General features: G+C 43.8%; 1 pseudogene; it reads right to left on the reverse strand.

The window, feature by feature from the left end:
* Window positions 1-1,441: 1,441 nt before the first annotated feature.
* Window positions 1,442-2,779, reverse strand: LOC113220720 (annotated as a pseudogene).
* Window positions 2,780-5,424: the final 2,645 nt, after the last annotated feature.

Genomic DNA, 5,424 nt, shown 5'->3' on the forward strand with positions numbered 1-5,424 from the left:
TTTTTTTTTTTTAATTGTTTTATTTGGAAAAAGTGCTTCTTACAAAAGGGCAGCTGCAAAATACAGAGACCTCTGCAACAATTATTTGTTTTTTCTTAAAGTGAAAGAATGGGCGGGATCCAAGGAATCAAAGCAGTAGATGGACAACCCAGGAGCATCCCCGAGTTACTTTCAGGAAACAGAGCAACAAAACACAAATGCAAAATTTCCAGTCAAGGAATTCTTCCAACAACTTAACTTTAGCTAGTCTCAGGGATTCTCCCAAGCCCTCCCCTTCGGTGGCAAAGTATGACTTATCACTGCAAACACATTATTCCACTACAATAAACACCTTAGACCAGAGTTTTGAACCACATCTGTCTACCTGAAAGATCAGGGGTGGAATGAGGCAAATACTCACAAAAACAAACACTAAAAACCCGACAACAAAATGCCCCAAATGACTACAAGGTTTCTCAGAAAGTGCCTGTACTGGAAAGGCTAGATCATAAAACATTAAACACAACTGTGTATCCAAGACCCAGTTTGTGTTAATATACGGGATAACCAGGTAGTTTTAACCTCTATGGCTAACCCCATTTCTCTATTTATATAGACAGAGCTAGCACTGCTATATTGACAACTACCAATATACTGCTTTGCCCTTTAAGATCTGTCTGTCACACAAGGCTTAAACCACTAAACCAAGTTTTTCTACTAAGGCTAAGAATACTGCATCTATGCAGGGATGAGAAGCTTATCACACACCCACACTCACACACACCATGTCAGCCCTTGGGAGTCAACTTCCAACTCTGCATTGATGTTATCCTTCTCTATCTTTTTATGTATTCTTTCTCAATTTTCCTATCATGCAAAACAGTAGAAATCTCAACACATTCACACCTGATTCTGGTTACCCAGTAGTATTACTTGTGTGCAATTAAACAAGATACCAAAACCACAGAGCAAGTGCACGTGGTAGGGAACAGATGAAAAAACACAGATGTGCAGATTTCACCGGAAACCTCAAGGATCCACATCCCATGTCTGGGGCAGAGGGCTATTGGCCAGCTTAGGTCCCTTCACCCATCACTCCTATTCTTGGACCCCAAAGCAGGGCCACTGCTTTTATTTTTGAACCTGGGGTCCTCAAAATGAGTGTGTGAAAAGTCCATAAACACAAACTGGTTGAAAACAGATGACACAACACACCTACACTAACTGTCTGACAGTTAAATTTGTGTTACAAAAAACTAACTTTAAGATTTATTTTTGTAACTTTTTTCAACAGGGAAAACAACACACTCCTCAGGAAAAGGTGAGGGGTTGAGAAGACAGGCCCTGGTAAAAATTCTTAGGACAGCACCTGGAGTTGAGAGGCCTGCCTAGGAGAGAACACAGGCCCTGCCACACCACCACAGGGCACGGCTGCTGTCTGGGGTCAGCAGACCAGTTCACACGCCACGCAAGGTTGCTATAGATCAAAGTCATAAAAATCTTCCAGCTCATCATGAAACAAGTCCCACTCATCTTCAGAGTCTGTTAGTTCGTCGTCCCCATCTGCAGCCAAAAGCATAAGCAACATCTCGCCCAGCTCAAAGATGACAACCTCTTCCTCATCGTTGTCAAAGGGGTTGCTGTTCTCTCTTTCCTCAATGAGTTCCCAGAAGTGGTTCCTTCATTGGTCCTGGTATCTGCTTGATGTTCCCACTTTCTGTCTCTGTGGCTCCTCTCTACGGCCATCAGGGTACGCATGCTTGTAAAAACAGTTCCCTCCAAATGGGCAGCTCCCACGTCCTTCATCAAAATACCTGCACGCCTTGTTGCTCATTGCCTCCTTGTATTTCAGAATGAGTTTCTGCTTCTCTTCTTTCTCCTCCACCCAGTACTCACTTGGAATGACAAAGTTAGATGTGATCCGGCATTCTGGGCAGGACTTTATGATCTTGCTCTCAAATTGCTTAGCACTCCTCCACTTGCGAATGCACTTGAGACAGTAGGTGTGGTTGCAGTTGGAGAGGATCCCAAAGCGGCGCTCGCTGGGGTTGGCTTTCTCATAGACCACCTCCATGCAGATCCCACACACCATGTCCTTGCTGTGCTGCACAGCAAATGAGAGCTCCATGTCTTTCTCATGGGCCTCAAATGCACGATTTGATATGCTGTGATCTCTGGGCAGCATCCATTGGATGCAGGACCTGCAGCCCACACATGTCACAAGAATCTCCGTGGAGATACACACAGTTCTCCCCGTATCGGCACTCTCCCACTGCAGCATAGGGGCACAGCTGCTTCTTTGTCTCCACGGTGGTTTGCTCTTTCTCTGATTCTTCCTTGGTCACTGAGCCCTGCAGGGGTGCTTCAGTGCAGGAAGGTGCAGTACGGCCACAGTAGGGTTGCCCAGGAACAAACTCAATGGCATTCACCCAGTCCTCTGAACCTGCTCCTACAGTTGCAAAGTTTGAATTTCTTGACTCAGCTTCGCCTGTATTCATTTCAACAAGTGGTCCAACTATCGATGAGAGACTTGAGGAAGCAGCAAGGGATGACTTTGTAGTTAGCTCTGTAGCAGTTGCTTCTTCCTGTTTCAATGGCTTCCTATGTTCATATCTGCAGTGGTCTCCATAAATACTGTACCCTCGCTGAAAATACTTGCACACTACACTATACGGACTGTCAGAGAGGTCATGCGAGTAGCGACAGTTGTCTCCTTCCTTACAAACCCCATGCATAAAATACCTGCAGGTGACCTGTTTAGTCCAGCCGCCTCCGCTGCCGTCGCTGCCGCCGCCCCCTCCGCCCACCCCCAGGGACGGGGCAGTGACTGGGGATTGGGGTGGGGGAGGCTGCTGCCGCCACCGCCACTGCCGCTCTTGCTCCTGATGTTGTGGCTGTTGTTCCGGGAGCTGTGCAGCCTCCACCATTACTGTTTATCCCACACAGCAAAAGCCCCGGAACTTCCAGGATCACATAGTTCCGGTCCAGCTGTGGGGAGAGGACGGCGAGGCCAGGAGAGGGGAGGGGAAGGACACTGAGGCACCCTCTCCATCCCCGCCTGCTATATACTTCTATTCTCATACAGCATCTTGGAAACCTTTTTGAAGAAAGAGTTACCAGGAGATATTCAGGATCATGTTGATGCCGATGGTAAAAAAGGAAATAGCCTCAGACAAAAATTGGAGAGAAGCTTTCTAGGAATCTACTCAGTCATATGTGTAATCTCTCACATAGATAAAGAATTCTTTATATTATGCAGCCTGGAAATTGTCATGGACGGATCCACGAAGGGACCTTCAGGAGCACATTCAAGATGAGGGTGAAAAAGGAAATGTCTTCTGATAACAACTGGTAAGAAGCTTTCTGTGAATCTGCTTTTGCTATGTTTATTCATCTCACATAGATGAAGCTTTCTTTACATTACGCAGCTTGGAAACTCCCTCGTAGATGGATACGTGAAGGGATACATGGCATCACATGCGGGCCTATGGTGAAGCAGGAAATATAGTCAGATAAAAACTGGAGAGAAGCTTTCTGAGAAACTGCTTGGTGATGTGTGCATTCCACTCAGGGAGTTGTTACTTTCTTCTCATAAGGCACAGTTTGAACACAGTTCCTGCAAAACCAAAAGGGTGATATTCGGAGCACATTGAAGACTATGGCAAAAAGTGAAATGTGGTCCAATAAAAAACAGAAAGAAGCACTCGAAGAAACTGCTCTCTGACATGTATATTCTTTTCACAGGGTTAAATCCTACTCTACATTTCCCAGTTTGGAAGTCAGTCTTTGAGGGTTCTGTGAAGGGATACTAAGTGATGACAGGAGACCTGTGTGAGGCAAGGAAATGTCTTCCATCGATGAACGGAGAGAAGATTTATGCGCAACTATTTTGTTATGTATGTATTCATCTAATAGAGTTAAATCATTCTTTGGATTGAGCAGTTTGAAATCACTTTTTCTGTGGAATCTGATAAAGGACATTTGGAAACGCTCTTTAGAATATCCTGAAAAAGAAATAACCTCAGATAGAACACAGAAGGAATCTTTCTGTGAAACTGCACTATGTCACGTGAATTCCAATCGCACAGTTAAGCTTCTCTTTTCATAGAGCAGTATCGTAACACTATTTTTGTTTATTCTGCAAAGGGATATTCTGGAAGGCTTTAAGGCTTACGGTGAGAAAGGAAACGTCATCAGATAGAAACTGAAAACATGATTTCTGATGAGCTGCTTTGTGACATGTGCATTCCGCTCACAGAAATATAACTTTCTTCTCCTAGAGGATTCCGGAATCCCTTTTGGAGGAAACGTTACCAAGAGATATTTGGGAGTGTAGCCACGACTATGGTGAAAAAGGAAATATCGTCAGACAAAACTTGGAAGGAAGAATTCTGTGAAATTGCTTTGTGTTAGATATATTTATTCATCTCGCATAATTAAAACCTTAATTATATTATGCAGTTTGGAAACTCCGTCATGCACAGATCCGCGAAGGGACGTTCGGGAACACATTCAGGCCAACACTGAAAGAGGAGATATCCTCAGATAAAAACTGAATAGAAGCTTTCTGAAAAACTACTTTGTGATATATGCATTCCACTCAGAGAGTTATACCTCTTTTCCCCAAAGCAGTGTTTGATCACTGTTCCTGTGAACCCGAAAAAGTGATATTTCATAATGCATTGAAGACTATGGCGAATAGTGAACTACACTGAAGTAAAATCGACGAAGAAGCGTTTCAAGAATCTGCTCTCTGATATGTGCATTCACATCACAGAGTTAATGCTTTTCTATGTTGCCCAGTTTCGAAACTCTGTCTCTGAAGAATGTGTGAAGTGATATTTAGTGACGCCCAGAGCCTTGTGGTGAGCAAGGAAACGTCTTTCGATGAAACCTACATGGAAACGTTCTGAGCAACTGCAAACCATTCTTTGGATTAAGCAGTGTGATACCACTGTTTTTGTGGCATCTGAGGAAGGACATTTGGGAATGATCCTTAGAATATGGGGAAAGAAATATCCTCAGGTAAAATCCAGAAGGAAGATTTCTGTGAAACTACTCTGTATTCTGTGTCGTCTTAATTCCTCTCACACAGATAAGCCTCTCTTTTCATTGAGCAGTTTTATAGCCCTGTGTATGTTCAGCGTGTGATGGGATATTCGGGAGAACTTTGAGGCTTACGGTGAAAAAGGAAATATGTTCTAACTGAAACTGGAGAGAAGCTTTCCGAGGAACTGCTTTGTGACGTGTGCATTCCACTCACGGTGTTATACCTCTCTTCTCATACAGCATTGGGGAAACAATTTTGGAGAAACAGATAGCAAGTGATATCCAGGAGCATGTTGATGATGATGGTGAAAAGAGAAAGAGCTTCAGTCAAAAACTGGAAAGAAGCTTTCTAGGAAACTACACTGTTATATCTGTAATCATCTTACATACATAAAG

Source organism: Piliocolobus tephrosceles, unplaced genomic scaffold (assembly GCF_002776525.5).
Source record: "Piliocolobus tephrosceles isolate RC106 unplaced genomic scaffold, ASM277652v3 unscaffolded_10264, whole genome shotgun sequence".
Classification (NCBI taxonomy): Eukaryota; Metazoa; Chordata; class Mammalia; order Primates; family Cercopithecidae; genus Piliocolobus; species Piliocolobus tephrosceles.